The 24,920-nt window shown below is 41.5% G+C and overlaps 2 pseudogenes; both read right to left on the bottom strand.

Moving 5' to 3' along the window:
• Nucleotides 1–17,808: 17,808 nt before the first annotated feature.
• Nucleotides 17,809–17,926, bottom strand: LOC145390147 (5S ribosomal RNA; annotated as a pseudogene).
• Nucleotides 17,927–21,367: 3,441 nt separating this feature from the next.
• Nucleotides 21,368–21,485, bottom strand: LOC145390146 (5S ribosomal RNA; annotated as a pseudogene).
• Nucleotides 21,486–24,920: the final 3,435 nt, after the last annotated feature.

The following is a 24,920-nucleotide window of genomic DNA, read 5'->3' as shown; positions in this document are numbered from 1 at the left end:
AGTCAGATTTTGCTATGTAAAAATTTACATGTAGTACGAGATAGGCAAAGAGGCACGGACACGATGGCAACAGATGGTTGTTTGTAAAAATGAAATTATGGGCGTCTTGACCAATGAGGCTTTAAACAATTTGTGATCTCTCTCTCTCTCTCTCTCTCCATATATATATATATCTATATCTATATCTATCTATCTATATCTATCTATCTATCCTATCTATATATATATATATATATATATATATATATATATATATATATTTAATCTGCTATCATGTGAAGGTCAATGGGAGCCCTGATGGCTCCACGATGCGAAATGACACCCAACGATGCGATTTTAAACTACTTGTTACGTAACGCTAGATATGGGCGATGTTGATATGTGCCAGTGGTGTCAGCAGCTGCCACGATTCCGGACAAGTTACTTACATTTGTTACATGTGATTAATAAACAGCATTCTGATTCATTATTTTCAGGCAGTTTTTGTCTGTATTTTACAGCGTCGATTGCTTGGAAACGACAATAAAAATAAAATACGATTAAAGTCTACAATTATGAATCTTGATCAGTTATCTTTGTTTTGCAGTATAAAATTTAAAGTTGATCTTTTTACTTTTCATGATGGCAAAAGTAACACCGAAAAAAAAAAAATTCTTTTAATAAATATTACACTTTTCTGTCGCCTCAACAATCGTCATATCTCGCCTCTCGTGTACAGGCACCCACCCTACCCACCTCAAACCCGCTCCCTCCCTGAGTCCTCTGAATGCTTCGATCAGAACTCACTACTAATGATTCGCAGTTCTGCTATCTCCGTGGCGTTGCTGACACTAAGGTGGCCCTCGCAGGAGTGCGGCCAACTGTACATAAGAGCTGTTCTTGAGAAAGAAAGTGCATCTCGATTTAATGCGTTGTTGGAAGGAGAAGGACCACAGATAACTGGCCTGAAAACTGCATGTACGAACTGATAAAGCAGTGTTAAAACAATGAAGGCAAATATGCAAATGAAGTGGAGAATACCGTGGCTCAATTACGTAAAGTGGCCAGTGCTGGGAAGTCCTTGGTAAAAAAATAAGGACAGAGAACAGGAAACTCTGGGACAACTGCATGAAGGTGTTTTAGCACAAACTATAACGTATGAGCGTTTGAGTTTATCTTGAGTATGAATCTTAATATTAAGAACAAATGTGGAATCTATTATTATAAAGGATAAGAAGTATAGATATTCGAGAAATACTGAATATGGATATCTGCCAGTCCAAGCGTAGAACGGTGTTTAAAGGTATAGATATTTCACCTTAACACAGACTAACGAATCATTCCCAGGTAAATAGAATCGTCTTGTGTTACCTAACACAGACTAACGAATCATCCTCATGTAAATAGGATCGTTGTGTATTACCTAACACAGATTAACGAATCACTTTCATGCTAAGTAAAATTGTCTTGTGTTGCGTAACACAGAATACTTGAAGACCTCGTGACCATGAAAGATAATTATTCACGTAAGTTTACCAGTGTTTTATTGATGGATGGAACTGTTATTCTGTGGCTGCCTTGGCTGTGATAGACAGATAGATATAAAGACATACAGATGGAACTGTTATTCTGTAGCTACCTTGGCTGGAGATAGACAGATAAAGACATACAGATGGAACTGTTATTCTGTGGCTGCCTTGGCTGGGATAGATAAAGACATACAGATGGAACTGTTATTCTGTGGCTGCATAGGCTGGGACAAACAGACAAAGACATGCAGATGGAACTGTTATTCTGTGGCTGCCTTGGCTGGGATACACGGATAGATATAAAGACATACATACATAGAGCTTTTCCTTCTATTTGACTGACAGAAGCCACAACAGCCAACAGTGGCAGATAACTGGGTCTGGTTAGTGAGGGTCCGAGGTTGAAACCAGATTTGGGACAACAGGCTCCTTGTCTTCAGTGACGTCTTGCATTTACTTACCTAAGTTTTTTTTTTTTTCGTTATTGTTTTCCGTACATTAGTATTCGTCTCTCTCTCTCTCTCTCTCTCTCTCTCTCTCTCTCTCACACACACACACACACACACACACACACACACACACACACACACACACACACACACATACACACACACACACACACACACACACACATACACACACACACACACACACACAAACACACACACACACAGTCAGTTATATTCATTCATTCATTCATCATCCGATCCTATATACGCCCCATGAGGAGCGTAGGAACCCAGGCCTGTCGAGCAAGTTGGTCCTGAAATTTAAGATGAGAGTGACCAGTCTCACTCATCCCTGAGTGGCATTACGTGGGCAATAAAACCCAACCACTCCTTGGATATAAACCTGCACCAGCTCAATCCGACTGGAACGCCTTAATTACCCACTAAACCACCAGGTGCCATAATTTGGTTATATGGTTGCCACCCAGCGTAGTAAATGGTTTACTGGTGTACATGATATTTGGCTTGTCACTTAGTGTAGAGGTCACCCACAGGCAGAAGGAAGAGGAAGGAATGAAGGAAAGAAAGACAGAAGAGGGAATGTAAGATGCCATAGGCAGAAGGACGAGGAAAGAATGAAGGATAGAAAGGCAGAAGAAGGGATGGAAGAAAAATTGGATGGAGAGGAAAGGGCAGACACCCAGGAGCAACACTGTCGAGTGAGTGGATGATAATCACATATATTATTTCTTGAAGAGTACGTATTAAAATAATTTAATTAGGGATGAATTAATGCATATTTCTGAAACCGTTACTGATTATCATCATCAACATAATCATCATCCCTACTGTATGCAATTGGCGCGATTCTGTATCTAAACAAACTCCATACATTGAACTTTGGTGGAAAACCACTAATTCTAGTGGAATTTCCACTGTTTATCACTCATTTTAACCGTCCCCGTATTCACCCGATCGGGAGTGTTTTTTTCAGAACATTTTTCACTGTTCGCATGAGTGATCGTGCTTGGTACGTGACATTGGCGCTTTCGCCCGGAAGTGATCTGTTGTGGGCATGTATCGCTCACAATTTTTCCGTTCAGCAGAATGCGCCCACGCTAGCCCTTGCCTACAGCTTGTTTTGAATTCAGTCAGGACTGAGACGCCGTGAGTGCCCAGAGTTTCGTTTTCGGGCCTAGTATGGAGCAGCGCCGCAGTTGTCCAGCGAGTTTCCTGAATCTCCACTTAGACAGTGATTTGGCGTAGAGGTCTAGCATATTGCAGCATTCGTCCTAGCACCGACGCCCGGTTCATTTCGCTCAGCCCCCTTAACTGACCAGTATTTTTTCTTTCGTTTTTCCTGGGCTTAAGAGTTTAGCTTTTGAGTGAGCAGGTGAGTTTATTCTCTTTGTTTATTTTTAATTCATTTGAGACTCATTTTAATGTAAAACATTTCATTGTATTTAATAAATTTACAGTTCTTTCTCTCTTGAGCTTAATGTAATGTAAATTCATTGTTTTATATTTCCGCATTAAGTTTATTTCACTTACAAGCTCATCAATTTGTATAACATTTCCATTATTCTTAACTGGTACTTAGGCCAGTCTTCTTGATGTTTAGCTTGAATCCATTGTCCCAACTTGGAGTTGAATGCTTCCAGAAAAAACCTGTGGAGGCTAGCAGTTACTAACAAACAGCATTTGTGAGTAATTAGTCTCTGCTATGTACTGCTGAGAAAGTAAATATATTCTCGTCCTTAGAGAATCAGCCAAATTAAGCAAGCACTTGAAAGTAATCATTGCTTGATTTTCACAACTCAATTCCTTGTCCATATTTACAATGTAACATTGTAAAGTGATGTATGCAAAATTCTCGAAAACCCCGTGACAACAACCACCCCAGCCACAGCAGACCACGCACTCTCCCTCATAATCCTGCAACTTGCCCCTCTATCTTGTTTCTTGGTCTGTGTCAAAATTATGAATTACAACACAAAAACAAAGCCAGGAAGTCACTGGCCATTTCTACAAGATCAAAAACAACTAAAGATGTGTTGAAAACTTTAAGTTGGTGTAAATTTACCCCTATTTACGATATTACGACGTTGCCTGGGGCTCGGCGGATTAAGTCCTCTATTCAGCAACTTCTCTTACTTCAGAAAAAAATTATCTGAGTAATTTCAGGAGTCAGTTACAGAGAACCTACCAATCCCCTCTTTAAGCATTTTTGGGATACCTAAAAATACAAGATATATACAGGGTAGAGACACTAAAATTTGTATATAATCAACTACGCCATCCCACTGCCATTAATTTTCAGAATATGTCCAGTTCTTCATCCTCACAATTTACGAAAAAGTAGAATTTAACTTGTTACCCCAGTAACCACGGACAGAAAAATTGAAAAGATTTGTTACATATTTTGGTTGTTTAATATGGAATAAGTTGCCAGATGAATTGAAAACCATTACCAACTATGTAACCTTCAAGACGAAAAACAAAAATATATTGTAAGCCGATATGGATGCAATTTTATATAAATTAAGATATGTCACTTTCATTTTAATTATATTATACTTATCACACAAATATCTGATAAGATTAATAGTTTTCTTTTAATTACTCGACGGGAAATTATATATCAATGAGCTTTCATTATGTATTGTGCGAGTGTTTTCCCTTAACATATAAGGTACAGCTGTTTATTGAGCTCATAAAAAGTATTTGATTTCATGAGCTCAGCCTTTTTAAATTATGTCTACTGTTATATTAATATTGTACCCTGTAATTGTTTATAGGCGACATAAAGAATCTGGAATTGAATTTGAATTTAAAGAGATTGCTGGGAGGAGTGGTGGGATGAAACAGAGGCAGGGAGAAAGAGAATGCACTTCCCAGTAAGGAAGAGAAGAAGTGTGAATGTGAAGCAGCAGGAGAAGAAAGAAAATAGGAAGAAAAGAACAGGGAGAACGGGAGGCAGGGAGAGATGAAGGCGGATGAGGTAAAGAGAGAGAGAGAGAGAGAGAGAGAGAGAGGACAGACGGGGAAATAAGAAGGTGGATTAAGTATGGAGATACTGGGGCGGGTGGATAGGGATAAGAAGGGAGAATATGTTGGAAGAGGAAGGAATGATTTGAGAGAAGTCACGAGGACAAATTGAAATAAATGACGAAAAAAAAAACAGCGAAGAGGTGAACGAAGAAGGAAGGAATCTGAGGAACTTAGGGAGCGAGAGATGTACCTGAAGCTCCATCATCATCATCATCATCATCAGCAGCAGCATCATCATCATCATCTAATCCTGTGTTGCCCCAATGAGAAGAGTAGGAGCCCCTGGGTTATACATATTGGTCCTGACATTTAAGATAAGAGTGACCAGCCTCACTCATCCCTGGGTGGCATTACGTGAGCAGTAAACCCCAAATCCATCCCTTGGATATAAACCTGCACTAAGCTCCAACCCGACTGGAGTGCTTTAATTACCCATTAAACCACAAGGCGCCATAATTTGGTTCTATGGTTACCACCCAGTTAAATGTAGATGCTGTTTCCTGAACTGTACAGGAAACTATTTGGCATGTCACTCAGTATAGAGTCACCCGTAGACAGAGGAAGAGGAAAGAATGGAGGAAAGAAAGACAGAAGCGGAAGGATAGAAAAAAGGAAGGGAGAGAGGAAAGGACAGTCACCCGAGAGCAGGTCTACATCGAGTGAGTGGATGAAGGTGAGCGCCACCACCTACCCACTATACTGAAGATTGAACTGCGAATAAAGGTATATAAAGTAAACTGAAAAAAGAGTAAAAAAAAAAAAACATTAAGAAGTACAATAGGAGACAGTACATTATACTCTGGTAATAAAACCAAGCGAGGCGATGACAGGGAAGAAAATAAAGAGGAAACGCTACATGGACCGACGTTAAAGAGAGAGAGAGAGAGAGAGAGAGAGAGAGAGAGAGAGAGAGAGAGAGACAGACAGACAGACAGACAGACAGAAGTGAAAGGAGGGGAGTGAAGTGGGTGATGTGTTATGGCGAGGAAGGGGAGTACGTGATCCAAGTGATATATATGCCACTGGGAAGAGGAAGTAAAAAAGAGGAAGGCAGGCAGTGCTGAAGCAAAGACAGGAAACTTAGTGAGAATAAGGAGAGGATAATGTGAGAAAGGGGGAAGAATAATTTTGATAAATGAAGACTCAAACAAATGCAGGATTTGAGGGACGAGTAGAAAAAAAGAAAGTAGAATGAGATAAAAAATTAAAAGGGTAAGGAAATAATGGTGAGTGATCACATAACGTATAAACAAGAGCTGGCTATGTCAAACCTGAAAATTCTAAAGAAAGATATAAATGATTGGCTGAAAAAAGTGATAAAGAAGAAAGCGTAGAAACGACAAAAGGCAAAGAGAAAAGATTGGAAGGGGGACAAAAGGGAGAGGAGAATCATTTGCTAATGATATGAGGAGAGGGCGAAAACACATAAAGGATATGTAAGAGGAAACGTGACTGGGACAGGTAAAGTGATGTAAGATTTGACAGCTCGAATAAGTCCGAAGGGTGTTGTGGGAAAAATGGTGGAGAAAAGGGATTTGGCGAAATACTGAAGTACTGGATAAGTGTTACGTTACTGTTAAGATTAAGGAGGGTTGAGAGACGTGTGTGGGAAATATAGAGAGAGAGAAAGCGAGAGGAACGAAAAACAAGATTGAGTGATAAAGTGACAGTGAAGAGAGAATTCAGTCAAGTGTGAGAGTAAACAGGGAGGGGAAAATACGGAGAATAGGGAATTCCGAACTAGAAGCTCAGATGATATATATATATATATATATATATATATATATAGGTATATATATATATATATATACATAGAGAGAGAGAGAGAGAGAGAGAGAGAAGGGGTGGGGCAAAACACACACGTGAGTGAAACGTGAGAGTAGGTGGGGCTAAACGAGACAGAACAATTTATGTAAGAGCTGAAAGAATGAGATCCTTGTGGGGACTGAAGCCTGTAAATCGGATGAAATGGTGCTGAAAATGTGTGGCGGAGTTGAGGAAAGAAGCACACAGAGAGATGATGAGGAAATGATTCAGCGTACAAGCTTAGTAGAAAAATATGGTGATATGGATGAAGCCATAGCACAAGCAGCAATAACATGAACAGCGAAAATGAGGAGTGATATGGGGGGGAGAAAATACTCTAGGAATGGTGGCAATTTATGAAGACAGACATTATCATTCAGAGAAAGGAAGAATGTGGATGTTGAATATGTTTCATATGAGTGAAACTATGAGAGCAATGAGAGTAGGCTACCAGAGGAGCCAATTGGAATGAGTATAAAAATGGAACGCACATGTACTGATGTCAGTCGGAACTGAGGTGGTTCTTGTTTTGCTTCGATCGACAACAACTCTTCTAAGTGAACTACCTCCCCTACAAGTGAGAAGAAATGTTGCCTCCCTTGCATTATTTTACAGATACTTTTATGACAAATGCTCAGACGAAGTTGCGACCATTGTGCCACCTCTCCATGCCTCCACCCCCCCGCCCCTCCACTACACGGGCATCTGGTAGCGCTCATGCCCGGACTGTCACGCTGCCTTATTGCAGAACTTCAGCCTATCAGAGTTCTTTTTTCCTCCAAACTGAATCTCTTTGGAACTCGCTTCACCAGAGTGGTTTCCCCCCAGACTTCAACCTACGGCAGTTGAAGTCCAACTGTTGCAGATTTTTCATGAATGGGGGACACCTGCAATCTGGTTTAAGGATTTTTTAAATTCACTTTTATTTCCTCTGTTCTATTATTTAAAGAAATCGTATAAAAGCATAATCTAAGTATAATATGAGGACCGACAGCAGTAAGTAATTAATATGGGTGTCAGAGCCTCTGTTGCATACAAGCTGAATTTGTATCTGGACTTGCACACATCTGTCTTGTACATTACTTAAAAGTCAAATATTGCTTGACCAGGTGACCAAGTAGCTGTTTTACTCTGGGTTGCTGAAGGTTCATCGGTGCTTGTGCACTTTAGTGTAATGAAATGGATTACTCAAATGTTGCAGTTGACGATAATGGTGTTGAAGGTAATGGAAATAAAAATCATGGTCATTATATATCTGTCGTTCTGTTTATTTGTCTATTTATCTGGTTAATATACTGTTTTGAGTCGCGCTAGCCATTTAGTAGTTAATAAAAGATCACAGCTATTATTACATACTATCTATTCATTTGTCTATTTGCAGACGCCTCAATCTCATAAGAGGTGGTCACAAACAAATCGTTTCCATGTCCTCCTGTCCCGCTCCACTTCACTGTCCTCGCCTCAACTCACGCCCCCCCCTCTCTCATAATCCCCTCCACTCCTTCCCTCCATCTTATCATCTGCCCTCCCCTGCTCTCCCCCCCCCTCCACCTCACTCATATTCACTCTCCTCGTCAGTCTCTCTCTCTCTCCATCCTCTTCATATGGCCAAACCACCTCAGTGTATTTCTCCTAACGCTTTCTATCACATCCACATCCACACCACAATCCTCCTTCACTTCCTCATTTGTCAGTCTGTCTCTGCGTGTTAACTCCACATGCTCCTCTCAAATAACTTATTTTCACTGCTCACACTCTTGACTTGTGTCCACAAGGTCTGAGTTTCACTTCCATATGTTTGGGTTGGTATCACAGCACTATCATGCAGCAACTTCTTACTTCCATGCTCATTTCCCTATATGTTATCATTGCTTTCAAAGAACCAGCAACCTTTCTTCCTTGTTGTACCCTTTCAAGCACTTCATCCTCAAATTTAAATCCTTACTCACCAGTAAAACGTCTTTGTCGGCGAGGTACGAGCGGGACCGTTTCAATCCGAAAGCAATGAAATGTCTCCTTACACTCCGAGGATGCCTAGAATATACTAATGGTTATCTACTTACCAAGCTTCATGCCTTTACGACAAAATTCCTGGCCTGTGGCCCACTTTTGAAGATTCTCGATATGCTGCACTTGACGCGTGTCACGTTCAACGTCCACCGCTTGAGTATGATGAAACCTGTCGAAAACTAATTAAAGAATTGGGCTATTATATGGTGCAAACCACGCAATGATTGGCCCAGTGGTTGCTGAGATATAAGCTTCTCAAAAGCGTTACGATCGGGCCTGGACGAGCCTGTCTGGTTGGGCCTGGCAGGGTCGGGCCGCTCATATGTGAGAAAATGCCACTGATAGACGAGAGACTCGCCAGCGCTTCGCCCTGGTTCGTAATCACACTACTCAAGTATTTAAATGCATTCACATTTTCCACTTCCTCGTCATCCAACCTTACTGTACATACATTCAGTGACTATTTCTCTCGAAGACATTACATACCTTTTTTTTAAATCAAAGATCTAGGCACTGCTTCAGTGAGTGTGTTACTGAAGGTATCATGCTACTCATGTTTTCATGTTTGTTATCGCCAGTTAACCTCTGTAGAAGTTCACCAACATTATAATGCTTGCACTCGAAACCTGTATTGCAGTAATGGCAAATAATTCAAGGAAACCTACCAAAACAACTGCATTTACAGAACTCCTGATGACTTCTTGACTTCGGAATAATTTAACCAATACTACAACTGATTGTTATGAATAGGTCTTGGTCGTGAATTATTCAGAGCAAGATTCTAACTCAGTCCTGCCCAAATCGAAGGCCAATACACTCACACCCCCAGCCTTACAACCTTACACAAACCCTCTCCATCCCACACCTCTTCATAGCGACACCCACAACCTTACACCAGTCTAATGACCTTACCCTTTCTCTCTCTCTCACCTCACACACCCATATATGTTTACACGTGCAGGCCACACACACAATATTGGTGGCCCTACAAACCCTCATATGAACACTCCTGGCATGAACATTCTGTAAAGAGGGGAGAATATGTGGATAAAGCGAACAAACAAGAAATGAGGTAAAGATACAGAGTGAAAAAGAATTCACGAGAGAGAGAGAGAGAGAGAGAGAGAGAGAGAGAGAGATGCAGTATTTAGATGACCTTAAAGATCTGACTGCATTTGGTTATTCTCTTTGCACTATGAAGTAGATTTCTGTAGCATTTTCAGGAAACTTTTCAACACATGACATAAGGTAGACTAAATCCATAAGAGAATCAAAATTAAATACTGAAACATTCTTTTGAACTAAATTCCATGTTGCCAACTTGGCTTACTCTTACATTTTGTATAGTTCATCATTGCTGTATATTATCAGATAGTCCGTGCACGGATCCTGTAATGATAATGTAAATGCTCACTGCCACACACACGTCGGGAGGGAGACATGCTGTAGGGTGGAGGGAGTGAAGAAAAGGCTGTGTGGAATAAGGGAGGGAAGAACGAAGAGACTGGGATAGTGAAGGGAGGGAGGGAAAAACCAAGATACTGGGATAGTGAAGGGCGTGGGAGGGATGAGGAAGTGAACAGGATGAAGGGTGGGGGGGGGGGAATGACGAAGTTGACTGGTGAATGGAGGGAGGGATTAAGAAGCGGGCACGTGGAGACAGGTAAGGATGAAAAGGTTGGTTGGTGAAGGGAAGGAGGGATGAAGAAACGGGCATGTGGAGACAGGCAAGAATAAGTAGGTTGGCTGGTGAAAGGAATGAAGGATCAAGAGGCGGGTAAGGTGGAAGGAGGGAGGGAGGGATGAAAAGGTGGGGAGGGTGGAGAGAAGGGAGGCATGAAGAGGCGGGCAGGGTGGAAGAAGGGAGGAATGAAGATGAGAACAGAGTGGAGGGAAGGAGGTCGAGTCTGGCATGGTGAAGGAAGGAAGGTAAACGGGAGATTTATTGGGCTGAAATACTTGCTAAACAAAATTGGTAAAAGAAAAACTTGTTAAATAAAAAACGGAAATAATAATGGGTCAAGTGGAGAGAAGAAGAGCGATACAAAAATGCATAATTACAGCCAATTAACTGTTAAAACAGGATCACACACACACACACACACACACACACACACACACACACACACACACACACACACACACAAAGTGATGGTGAAATAAAAGCTAACAGTTGACTTTTGTACCTAACAGTTAGTTGACTTTTGTGACCTACACTCTCCTCACATTCCCCCCCGCCCCATTAACTTTCCTCATCTCACTTCTTTCTCCTCTTTGTCTATTCATCTCTATTTTTCTCATTTTTTCATATCTCTATTTTTCACTGATTTCTCATAATTTTCCTTGACTTTCCATTTTTTGCCTCCTAGTACATGGATGGTGGAAGGACCAAACGGTGATAGTGGCGATAAGAGTTAGTGTTAGCGCGGTATGTCTTGTGGAAACCAGAGAGAGAGAGAGGGGGGGGGGCGAGGGATAAATAACAAAAGGAGAAAAATAGGAGGCAGTAAAATGAGAGAAAGAATATTTCCTCTTTCATTACAAGAGATTTTCCGTAAGTTGAATGAAAATATCCGTAGGTAATAAAAGCAAAATAGAAAAGACATCCTGGTACTGAAGGGGACACATGATTCTAACCCCTTATTACTGTACCTCATTTTTATAGTTGAATAAAGCCCTCTGGAAGTACTAGGAATTTCCTGGATTCACTGTATTGCACGGTATAATATGAATGCATTTATTTCTTTGTCAGCAGTTTTCAAAACATTTTCAGTACATATAAGGGGTTTCTATCAGGCTCAATGAATTTGTTTAGTACTCATGATATGAATATTTTTGCGGAGATAACTGCCTTGCATTTTATTTCATATCCCTTTCATTCTTTCTTTTTGACAGTTTTTTTCCCTGTCACTTATATCCCTTCTCTCTCCATACGTCTGGTTTTATTATTACTCATCCCTGCAGAACATACCTCTTCCTGCTGTAACGCGTTGACCCACATGACGTCTCTTACATTTTATTCTTACTGTTTTCAACTCATTTGATTCAACTTGGAAGAGACTGCATGCTGGAGAGGCTATATGAATTATTCATTAAGCCTTACACTACTTGGGAACTATTTCAAAGCAAAATGTAATTGTCTGACAATACCAAGAATAAAGTATACAATGTGTCACTGTACTCAAAGGGTTAAAGGGAAAGAGGTATTTATCTGTGTATTTGTGGGCATGTGTACCCCTGACGACAGAAGGGTGTGACACTGAAGTAATTTTGTATGGGTCTAAAAGCATCTGCCTGTATAGATAAAGGATTATGAAACCTTCATGCTTATTAAGTCTAATGTATTACGAGTCCTGTTTGCTCCTTTCAGTAGTACAACGTTCACATTTGAGGTGGTTTACCGCAAACACGCCTTTATTCACACACACACACAAAATGGATAATTCTGTTCACGCTATCACTATCACCCAGACAATACTCATGTAATGCCTCTGAGTGCACATATCCTTCATGCTGGGGTAATTGCCACACACCAGTGCATGAATCATTTGTTATCCTCAGTTCCTCAGGCATTCAAGTGGCCAGTTCTTAAAAAGTCTTTCTCCCTCTATCCTTACGCCTGCATTATAGCCTTTACTCGATCAAATGAAAATGTGTCCAGGCATCTCTGAAGTTCATCTTGATTTTCAGCAAATTTTGTCTAATCACTAAAAATCTTCAGATTTTAGGGAAGAAATTAAAAAGCAATTAAAGGGACAACAAGAAGCTGCTGGAAAATAGATGTGAAAGAAAAATCACAGAGCATAATTATGATATCCGTCTCGAGGTCTCCAACATTTTTGCTGACACTTTCAGAGAAGAATGTAAAAAAAAAAAAAAAAGAGTATTTCAAGTTGGGAAAGAAAGTTAAATGGCTTGGAGGAGATGGAAGTACAAGGTTGCAACAGAAATCCTGGGGTGGAACACATAGGTGAATTTATGATCAATTCAGTGTCCTATCTTAGATATGTTTTTACAGGAAGAATTAGACGAGGGAAGACTCTGCATTCCCTTACCTGAATTTTCCTGCAGAAACTTTTTACAACCTGCAATTATTTTCGTCTCGCAGCTAAGATAACAGGCAATTAATTATACATGCGTTTGTGTTTCTTGGTGCTGACATCTTCCTAACATCGGCATCAGCGTTGGAACGTGCGGATAACCATCATGCCTCTTTCTCACTCTCCTCCTCCCACTCCAGGCCGTCATAAACGTAGTCTCCCCCCCCCCTCTCTCTCTCTCTCTCTCTCTCTCTCTCTCTCTCTCTCTCTCTCTCTCTCTCTCTCTCTCTCTCTCTCTCTCTTAATATGCTTCATCCACTATACCTTATCTCCAACCCTACTCTATAGTAGGTTCCACTTTTCGCTACAATAGTTTTTCATCATATGACTAATATTTCATTGCATCTGCCTCTTAACAGTGCTCAGTACTGACAGAATAGATACTGGTTATTCTAATTTTATTTAAACCATTATATGCAAGGAGTGTGAGTTCGGATGAAGGTTTCATGTTCCACAACCGTAACCTTTCTTAAGCGTAAGTTACGCATTAGTTCGTTATATTTATACTATTATCGTTTGTCATAAACCCTCGTACCTCCTCACAACCAAAATAAGGTTAATATTACAAGTCAATTTCTGTGCATTCTTGTTGAGTGTAAAGATCGATTGCTTGCGTCATGGATATTTCTCCAAATTACAACTGGGGTGAGTAGAGTAATTGTGTGTATAACAATGGCATACAGTTGATCATGGGTAGTTTGAATGAAAAAGCTAATACAAAACCAGTAAATCGCTTGATGTAGTGGTTTAATTGACAGGAAAAAATTTAATTATTTGTACTGAAGGTTGTACGAGTACATCAAACTAGCCCTATCAGGTTTCTGGGCAGGGCAGATGATGTCTGTGCTAGAATCAGCCACTCACACTGACCCACATCCTCGCGGCCCGATATTTCACTTGGATCGCTCTGTGTAAATACACTTTTCATGATAGAATGTTGGTTTTGGTGTCATTTTAAAGCTGAATAGTTGTACTTTATCGTATATGTAAAAAAAAAAAAAAGAAAGGAGAACAAAGAAAATAAAATGTCAAAATGATGAAGTTAGGCAAAAAGCAAAAGTTTTATACCTTGCCGTAGAAAAATATTCGGCAAAATATAATGAGTAAAGATATGTAAATTTGGATTAAGCCATGCAAAAATACAATAAATTACTTTTACAATGATATATAGATTATGGTAATTTTTGCATTTCATTGTGCAGTAAAGCGAAAGGAAAGAGATGCACAATTTTATTTTAGTCTCGGCTGCATATTCGCTTCGCGATGCTTTTCTTTTCATCGGTCAGTGTAAATACACTTTTTATGATGGGATGCTAGCTGTGGTGTTATTTTGAAGCTGAAAAGTTGTACTTTTATCGTAATATGTTCATAAAAGGAAAACAAAGAAAATAAAAACTCAAAGTGACGAGTTGAAATTAGGCAAAAACCAAAAAATTTTATAAATTGCTGTAGAAAAATATTCACCAAGATAAAGAAACAAAGCCATGAGGCAGACCAGCTGTGTAGTACCACCACACCTAGACAACAATTCCGTGATAACATGCCATCATTTCGGACTCTCCACCTCCAAAATTTAACTATAAGAAAGCAGATTGGGGATCCTTCTCAAGGATCGCCAATTTAGATATATCTGAGGAGACCATAGATGTTAAGGCAGAAAATATAACAAAATCCATGTTACACGCAGCTGAGGCTACTATTCCCAAGACTTCTACATAGAGCACACTGGTGGACGCCGTATTGCCGACAAGCATTAAGAAAACGCAATAGGAGATACAGCATTTTTGATAGTCAGCCCACTGAGGAAAATTTTATTGCATACAAACAGGCACGGGCTGAGGCAAGGAGAATAATAAGAAGGGCTAAACGTGACTCCTGGCGGTCCTTTGCGTCCAGGGTGACTCGTACAACACCATTACGTAAAGTCTGGTCCACTATTAAAATATTAAATAATAAAGGCCCAAAAATCCCTGTGACCACCCTTCAGGTAAATAATAACATCTATGACGAGCCCGTGGACGTTGCTAACATCCTCGCCAGGAGTTTTTCTCATGTAAGTAGCTCAGCCAATTATGATCCGCGTTTCCAACATCATAAACGCATGGCTGAGCTACGGATTATTGACTTTGCCACAGAAGACGTAGAATCCCCATACAACCAAGAGTTTACGCTAGATGAACTGTTCATTGCCCTTAAATCCTGTAAAGACACCAGCCCTGGGCAGGGATGCACAAAACTCCGTCGGATGGCAGCCTTAAGGCTGGCCTTAAATGAAATATTAAAGGCGGCCCTACGGCTGCCTTCTAAGGCCCATGCACGACGACCCCTTGCCTTGTCTTAAGACTGACTTAAGTTTCGTGCATTGGCTTTAGCTAAGGCTGGCCTTAACTGTAGGGAATGTTTTGGGGGAAATCTCGTGCGTCAGCTGAGACTCTTCCGACCAATCAGACGGCAGAACACAGAAACACTGGGCCAATCACAGAGCTTCATGAATCAGCTGGGGGTGAGAGGCGAGAGCGAGTGTTTATGTTACCGGCAATGTGGGGAAACCCGTCACATAGAATGCCTAGGTAAACTATGTAATGCTAAAATTTCAAGACAAGGTCTAAGAAAATCATCTGTACACATTTCCTTGGTATTATTCGATATAGGTAGGTTAGGTTAGGTTAATTTAGGTAAACGCCTAACACAGCGCTCTTCTAAATTAGCCTAACCTAACCTAGCCTAACCTAACTTAACCTTGATTATCCCAGCTTAACTCTCTGTTGTTTATTATACTTTGTCATAAAAATGCAAGACATTCTACAGAATACCTAGGCATTCTAATAAAATCCCTTGGTAAAATGTATAAAGTCAGAATGAAATAAGCTTATTTCATACCTTGCCAAAAAATGCAAGACATTCTGTCGAATACCTGGGCGATCTATACAATACCTTATTTTCACAGAATGCCGGTAACATTAACACAACAGTCAAGGATAAGCAAGTGAAGTACCAGTAATTAATTGAAAACAATGTAGGGTGCAATGAAAAGCACTCCAGCATTACACCCACTCAACCTTTAAAACATTAGTAAGATGGAAGGGTTTAGGAGTAAAGAAACAAAACAGCAATATGAACGGGAACTTATTATGTTTGCCATGTTTTACCTAACCATTGTCTAACTTCACACAAAGTAATCAGCAACCACAGTTACCTAGCAGAAAACTGTCACCATAGACACCTTGGTTCACATCTCTGGTGGAGGATAGAATTAGCCCAGATATAGGCAGCGTGATTATTGCCAGGATATCTGTATTTACAGCTCATTATCATTTTGTTGCTGTCACAACTTGCACGTCCAGTGAATGGAACCCATTACAACTGACAAATACATGTTCTTTGTGATCTGGGGCCTTAATTGGTATGAGAGTTCAATCCATTGCTCCAAGCACTTTAGGAAGTTAACAATGAAGAATTATCACCAACCCATAATATGGCTGCATGGCAAAACAGACGTAGAGGGAAAATAAAGACCATAAGAAACATGCAAACATCAAGAAAAGGGGGTAGGACAGAAGACAGAAGAGGACAGTTAGGAATGAAGGACTGAAGACAAATAGGTTCCTCCTTAGTTGCCCTTTAAAAGCAGGGATACTGGGGATGTGTTCTTTCCCTCCCTTCTCATGGGGGACCCAAGCACTTTAGAAAAATTATTTATTCTGTGAAAACCCTCTAGTCTCTGTTCTTCTCAGCAAAGCACTGAGCATCTTAATTTTTCTGTCAGTTCCTGTTTAAAGCATCTGTCACACGTGATATCACTTTGGATATACTTGTTGACTGATGAATACCACTCTCCAACAACACTGAAAATTCCCCTGGGTTGCCAAAAATTGTTGCGTAGGCAAGAATGGCATGGGAGTGTAGCGTGACACTCCCAGTATGAGGCTCAAGTTCTGTTAAAAGAAGGAATTTGCTCCTGGGGAGGCAATATTGTCTCAATGCATGTTCATCATTTGTGTTATGGGGGTTCAGTGGATCCAGGAAACCTCCATTCCCTTCTCAAAGCACGATCTAGTTCACAGGCAACCATCAACTCCGTACCGAGATAAACAATAACAAGTTTGGTCCGGTTTGTGCTATAGAGAATATCAAATCGGAGTTACTTTATTTACGGGTCTCAATACAGTAAGGCTGCTCCGACCCAGCCTCAGCGGCTGAGGCGGCCTTACCGAGGCTTACCCTCCTGTACGTGCTTCGTGCATGGGCCTTAGCGACCTACGGCCTTAAACTACCCGACTTAAGGCCATGTGTAGCCTTAAGGCCGTTTGTGCATCCGGGCCCTGGACCAGACACCATCACGTACGGTATGATCCAGCATCTTAATCAGGACAACCTGATTAAGATGTTAGCATTGTACAATGAGTTTTGGGCGTCTCGAATGTTCCCAAACTCATGGCACTTTGCGCACGTCATACCTATACCCAAAGAGGCTGGTCGTCTTATGAATCCCACTTCATTTCGTCCTATTGTGTTGACTTCTTGTCTATGTAAGATCATGGAACGTATGGTAAACAATAAGCTTCTTTTTGTTTAAGAGTCGAAGAATTTGTTAAATGATCAACAACGTGGCTTCCGTAAATACAGAAGTTCACTAGATCATTTAATGAATTTGGAGCATTGTATTGCAGAGGCATTTGCCAATAAAGAATTCATGATAGGGGTGTTCTTGGACATCCATAAAGCCTATGACATGACATGGCGACACGGTATACTAATGAAGCTCTATTCATTCATTCATTGCCAGACGCCATATATCCCAAACGGGGTGGCCAACGGCTTAGAGTTAATTGTTTTACAGGGAGGGGCACTAATCCTCCACCAACCCCACCTGACACATAGGGATGCCAACAGCATCTGGTGTTCCCAGGCGGTCACCCATCCAAGTACTAACCAGACCCAACGTTGCTTAACTTCGCTGATCGGACGGGAAGCGGTGTACTCAACGTGGTAAGCTCTATGCTTATGGTTTAAGAGGAAATTTGCCTATTTTTATTTCAAATTTCTTGAGGGACAGGACTTCGTCTGTCAAATTGCCCCATAACGTAACATCGGATATATTTATCCAGGAAAACGGGGTGCTGCAGTGAAGTGTGCTTAGTCCTTCTTTATTTAGTATTATGATCAATGATATTCTGTCATCAGCTCCCATCCTGAGGAATCTTAAATACTCGCTCTATGCTGACAATTGTGCAATATGGCACTCTTCCCGTAATGCACAATTTTCGGCTGGGCTGATTCAAGCAGCCCTTGACTCCGTCCACCAATGGGCCTTGCAGTGGGGATTTAAGTTTTCCGTCCGTAAGTGTGCCGCTGTAGTCTTCACTAATCGTAACGTACCTAATTTGTGCTTAACTTTGGATAATCAGGCAGTACCTTTTCAAAATTCTGTAAAGTTTTTAGGAATACATTTTGATCGTAGAATGAATTTTAAACTTCACTTTAATACTTTGCTTGCTCGTTGTGAGAAACCGTTAAATGTCCTCAAGTAGCCTACCTAGCGGGTACTACCTGGGGTGCCGACAGAAAATCTTTATTAATGGTGTATAAGTCACTTATTCGATCGAAGCTAGACTATGGTGTACAGGTGTATGGCTTGGCATCCGATGCCACGCTGAAAGGATTGGATGTGCTACAGAATAAATGTTTGCGAATGTGTCTTGGAGCAGTCCGGTGTACCCGTGTAGCTCGTATGGAAGTGGAGGTGAATGTGCCTCCCCTCCGTATTCGCCGTGACCACCTGTTCTTATCGTATGGCATACGAACATATAGGAAAAGTAATATCGGCAATGTGGCCTGTACCCCCTCCGTCAATACCACCACCTTATGCGGAAGGTGTGTTGGCCACTTGCCGTTCGCCTCCACTTACTAACTCAGGAGCTTGGTGTGGACCCCAGTGACTGTGACAAGTTGGTGCTTAAAAATATAGCGCCTTGGGAGCCACCCGGTTTTACAGTGGATATATAATGGCTCCCAGCACCAAAGGCCAAGGTGCGGGAGACGGAAGTCCACCACTTGTTTCGTAACATCATCATGCGTCACTTGGGGTCCCATCAATTGTACACCGGCGGCTCCAAGTCGAGTGAATGTGTGGGTGCAAGTGTGTGGTTGACTGAATGTGCACTTAGGTATCGGTTGCCGACTTATACATCTGTATTTACCTCCGAACTTTTTGCTACTGACAAAGCCATAGACTATGCTCTCAATTCTAGGCATGACTCATTTGTCATATTTTCAGATTCAAAATCAGCCATTCAGGCAATTGATCTTGTACTACGGACTCTCACGAGATCCAGGGCCGCATCGTTAATAAGTTCCATTTATGCAACAAGTCATTCACGCTGATCTGGGTGCCTGGTCATTGTCGCATCTACGGCAATGAAATAAGCTTATTTCATACCTTGCCAAAAAATGCAAGACATTCTGTCGAATACCTGGGCGATCTATACAATACCTTATTTTCACAGAATGCCGGTAACATTAACACAACAGTCAAGGATAAGCAAGTGAAGTACCAGTAATTAATTGAAAACAATGTAGGGTGCAATGAAAAGCACTCCAGCATTACACCCACTCAACCTTTAAAACATTAGTAAGATGGAAGGGTTTAGGAGTAAAGAAACAAAACAGCAATATGAACGGGAACTTATTATGTTTGCCATGTTTTACCTAACCATTGTCTAACTTCACACAAAGTAATCAGCAACCACAGTTACCTAGCAGAAAACTGTCACCATAGACACCTTGGTTCACATCTCTGGTGGAGGATAGAATTAGCCCAGATATAGGCAGCGTGATTATTGCCAGGATATCTGTATTTACAGCTCATTATCATTTTGTTGCTGTCACAACTTGCACGTCCAGTGAATGGAACCCATTACAACTGACAAATACATGTTCTTTGTGATCTGGGGCCTTAATTGGTATGAGAGTTCAATCCATTGCTCCAAGCACTTTAGGAAGTTAACAATGAAGAATTATCACCAACCCATAATATGGCTGCATGGCAAAACAGACGTAGAGGGAAAATAAAGACCATAAGAAACATGCAAACATCAAGAAAAGGGGGTAGGACAGAAGACAGAAGAGGACAGTTAGGAATGAAGGACTGAAGACAAATAGGTTCCTCCTTAGTTGCCCTTTAAAAGCAGGGATACTGGGGATGTGTTCTTTCCCTCCCTTCTCATGGGGGACCCAAGCACTTTAGAAAAATTATTTATTCTGTGAAAACCCTCTAGTCTCTGTTCTTCTCAGCAAAGCACTGAGCATCTTAATTTTTCTGTCAGTTCCTGTTTAAAGCATCTGTCACACGTGATATCACTTTGGATATACTTGTTGACTGATGAATACCACTCTCCAACAACACTGAAAATTCCCCTGGGTTGCCAAAAATTGTTGCGTAGGCAAGAATGGCATGGGAGTGTAGCGTGACACTCCCAGTATGAGGCTCAAGTTCTGTTAAAAGAAGGAATTTGCTCCTGGGGAGGCAATATTGTCTCAATGCATGTTCATCATTTGTGTTATGGGGGTTCAGTGGATCCAGGAAACCTCCATTCCCTTCTCAAAGCACGATCTAGTTCACAGGCAACCATCAACTCCGTACCGAGATAAACAATAACAAGTTTGGTCCGGTTTGTGCTATAGAGAATATCAAATCGGAGTTACTTTATTTACGGGTCTCAATACAGTAAGGCTGCTCCGACCCAGCCTCAGCGGCTGAGGCGGCCTTACCGAGGCTTACCCTCCTGTACGTGCTTCGTGCATGGGCCTTAGCGACCTACGGCCTTAAACTACCCGACTTAAGGCCATGTGTAGCCTTAAGGCCGTTTGTGCATCCGGGCCCTGGACCAGACACCATCACGTACGGTATGATCCAGCATCTTAATCAGGACAACCTGATTAAGATGTTAGCATTGTACAATGAGTTTTGGGCGTCTCGAATGTTCCCAAACTCATGGCACTTTGCGCACGTCATACCTATACCCAAAGAGGCTGGTCGTCTTATGAATCCCACTTCATTTCGTCCTATTGTGTTGACTTCTTGTCTATGTAAGATCATGGAACGTATGGTAAACAATAAGCTTCTTTTTGTTTAAGAGTCGAAGAATTTGTTAAATGATCAACAACGTGGCTTCCGTAAATACAGAAGTTCACTAGATCATTTAATGAATTTGGAGCATTGTATTGCAGAGGCATTTGCCAATAAAGAATTCATGATAGGGGTGTTCTTGGACATCCATAAAGCCTATGACATGACATGGCGACACGGTATACTAATGAAGCTCTATTCATTCATTCATTGCCAGACGCCATATATCCCAAACGGGGTGGCCAACGGCTTAGAGTTAATTGTTTTACAGGGAGGGGCACTAATCCTCCACCAACCCCACCTGACACATAGGGATGCCAACAGCATCTGGTGTTCCCAGGCGGTCACCCATCCAAGTACTAACCAGACCCAACGTTGCTTAACTTCGCTGATCGGACGGGAAGCGGTGTACTCAACGTGGTAAGCTCTATGCTTATGGTTTAAGAGGAAATTTGCCTATTTTTATTTCAAATTTCTTGAGGGACAGGACTTCGTCTGTCAAATTGCCCCATAACGTAACATCGGATATATTTATCCAGGAAAACGGGGTGCTGCAGTGAAGTGTGCTTAGTCCTTCTTTATTTAGTATTATGATCAATGATATTCTGTCATCAGCTCCCATCCTGAGGAATCTTAAATACTCGCTCTATGCTGACAATTGTGCAATATGGCACTCTTCCCGTAATGCACAATTTTCGGCTGGGCTGATTCAAGCAGCCCTTGACTCCGTCCACCAATGGGCCTTGCAGTGGGGATTTAAGTTTTCCGTCCGTAAGTGTGCCGCTGTAGTCTTCACTAATCGTAACGTACCTAATTTGTGCTTAACTTTGGATAATCAGGCAGTACCTTTTCAAAATTCTGTAAAGTTTTTAGGAATACATTTTGATCGTAGAATGAATTTTAAACTTCACTTTAATACTTTGCTTGCTCGTTGTGAGAAACCGTTAAATGTCCTCAAGTACCTAGCGGGTACTACCTGGGGTGCCGACAGAAAATCTTTATTAATGGTGTATAAGTCACTTATTCGATCGAAGCTAGACTATGGTGTACAGGTGTATGGCTTGGCATCCGATGCCACGCTGAAAGGATTGGATGTGCTACAGAATAAATGTTTGCGAATGTGTCTTGGAGCAGTCCGGTGTACCCGTGTAGCTCGTATGGAAGTGGAGGTGAATGTGCCTCCCCTCCGTATTCGCCGTGACCACCTGTTCTTATCGTATGGCATACGAACATATAGGAAAAGTAATATCGGCAATGTGGCCTGTACCCCCTCCGTCAATACCACCACCTTATGCGGAAGGTGTGTTGGCCACTTGCCGTTCGCCTCCACTTACTAACTCAGGAGCTTGGTGTGGACCCCAGTGACTGTGACAAGTTGGTGCTTAAAAATATAGCGCCTTGGGAGCCACCCGGTTTTACAGTGGATATATAATGGCTCCCAGCACCAAAGGCCAAGGTGCGGAGACGGAAGTCCACCACTTGTTTCGTAACATCATCATGCGTCACTTGGGGTCCCATCAATTGTACACCGGCGGCTCCAAGTCGAGTGAATGTGTGGGTGCAAGTGTGTGGTTGACTGAATGTGCACTTAGGTATCGGTTGCCGACTTATACATCTGTATTTACCTCCGAACTTTTTGCTACTGACAAAGCCATAGACTATGCTCTCAATTCTAGGCATGACTCATTTGTCATATTTTCAGATTCAAAATCAGCCATTCAGGCAATTGATCTTGTACTACGGACTCTCACGAGATCCAGGGCCGCATCGTTAATAAGTTCCATTTATGCAACAAGTCATTCACGCTGATCTGGGTGCCTGGTCATTGTCGCATCTACGGCAATGAAATAAGCTTATTTCATACCTTGCCAAAAAATGCAAGACATTCTGTCGAATACCTGGGCGATCTATACAATACCTTATTTTCACAGAATGCCGGTAACATTAACACAACAGTCAAGGATAAGCAAGTGAAGTACCAGTAATTAATTGAAAACAATGTAGGGTGCAATGAAAAGCACTCCAGCATTACACCCACTCAACCTTTAAAACATTAGTAAGATGGAAGGGTTTAGGAGTAAAGAAACAAAACAGCAATATGAACGGGAACTTATTATGTTTGCCATGTTTTACCTAACCATTGTCTAACTTCACACAAAGTAATCAGCAACCACAGTTACCTAGCAGAAAACTGTCACCATAGACACCTTGGTTCACATCTCTGGTGGAGGATAGAATTAGCCCAGATATAGGCAGCGTGATTATTGCCAGGATATCTGTATTTACAGCTCATTATCATTTTGTTGCTGTCACAACTTGCACGTCCAGTGAATGGAACCCATTACAACTGACAAATACATGTTCTTTGTGATCTGGGGCCTTAATTGGTATGAGAGTTCAATCCATTGCTCCAAGCACTTTAGGAAGTTAACAATGAAGAATTATCACCAACCCATAATATGGCTGCATGGCAAAACAGACGTAGAGGGAAAATAAAGACCATAAGAAACATGCAAACATCAAGAAAAGGGGGTAGGACAGAAGACAGAAGAGGACAGTTAGGAATGAAGGACTGAAGACAAATAGGTTCCTCCTTAGTTGCCCTTTAAAAGCAGGGATACTGGGGATGTGTTCTTTCCCTCCCTTCTCATGGGGGACCCAAGCACTTTAGAAAAATTATTTATTCTGTGAAAACCCTCTAGTCTCTGTTCTTCTCAGCAAAGCACTGAGCATCTTAATTTTTCTGTCAGTTCCTGTTTAAAGCATCTGTCACACGTGATATCACTTTGGATATACTTGTTGACTGATGAATACCACTCTCCAACAACACTGAAAATTCCCCTGGGTTGCCAAAAATTGTTGCGTAGGCAAGAATGGCATGGGAGTGTAGCGTGACACTCCCAGTATGAGGCTCAAGTTCTGTTAAAAGAAGGAATTTGCTCCTGGGGAGGCAATATTGTCTCAATGCATGTTCATCATTTGTGTTATGGGGGTTCAGTGGATCCAGGAAACCTCCATTCCCTTCTCAAAGCACGATCTAGTTCACAGGCAACCATCAACTCCGTACCGAGATAAACAATAACAAGTTTGGTCCGGTTTGTGCTATAGAGAATATCAAATCGGAGTTACTTTATTTACGGGTCTCAATACAGTAAGGCTGCTCCGACCCAGCCTCAGCGGCTGAGGCGGCCTTACCGAGGCTTACCCTCCTGTACGTGCTTCGTGCATGGGCCTTAGCGACCTACGGCCTTAAACTACCCGACTTAAGGCCATGTGTAGCCTTAAGGCCGTTTGTGCATCCGGGCCCTGGACCAGACACCATCACGTACGGTATGATCCAGCATCTTAATCAGGACAACCTGATTAAGATGTTAGCATTGTACAATGAGTTTTGGGCGTCTCGAATGTTCCCAAACTCATGGCACTTTGCGCACGTCATACCTATACCCAAAGAGGCTGGTCGTCTTATGAATCCCACTTCATTTCGTCCTATTGTGTTGACTTCTTGTCTATGTAAGATCATGGAACGTATGGTAAACAATAAGCTTCTTTTTGTTTAAGAGTCGAAGAATTTGTTAAATGATCAACAACGTGGCTTCCGTAAATACAGAAGTTCACTAGATCATTTAATGAATTTGGAGCATTGTATTGCAGAGGCATTTGCCAATAAAGAATTCATGATAGGGGTGTTCTTGGACATCCATAAAGCCTATGACATGACATGGCGACACGGTATACTAATGAAGCTCTATTCATTCATTCATTGCCAGACGCCATATATCCCAAACGGGGTGGCCAACGGCTTAGAGTTAATTGTTTTACAGGGAGGGGCACTAATCCTCCACCAACCCCACCTGACACATAGGGA

This window comes from Coenobita brevimanus, unplaced genomic scaffold, assembly GCF_032717465.1.
Source record: "Coenobita brevimanus isolate Jiangsu-jjx unplaced genomic scaffold, ASM3271746v2 jjx.HiC_scaffold_2912, whole genome shotgun sequence".
NCBI lineage: Eukaryota > Metazoa > Arthropoda > Malacostraca > Decapoda > Coenobitidae > Coenobita > Coenobita brevimanus.
Note: the sequence above shows the minus strand (reverse complement) of the source record. Positions and strands in the feature narration are given on the sequence as shown.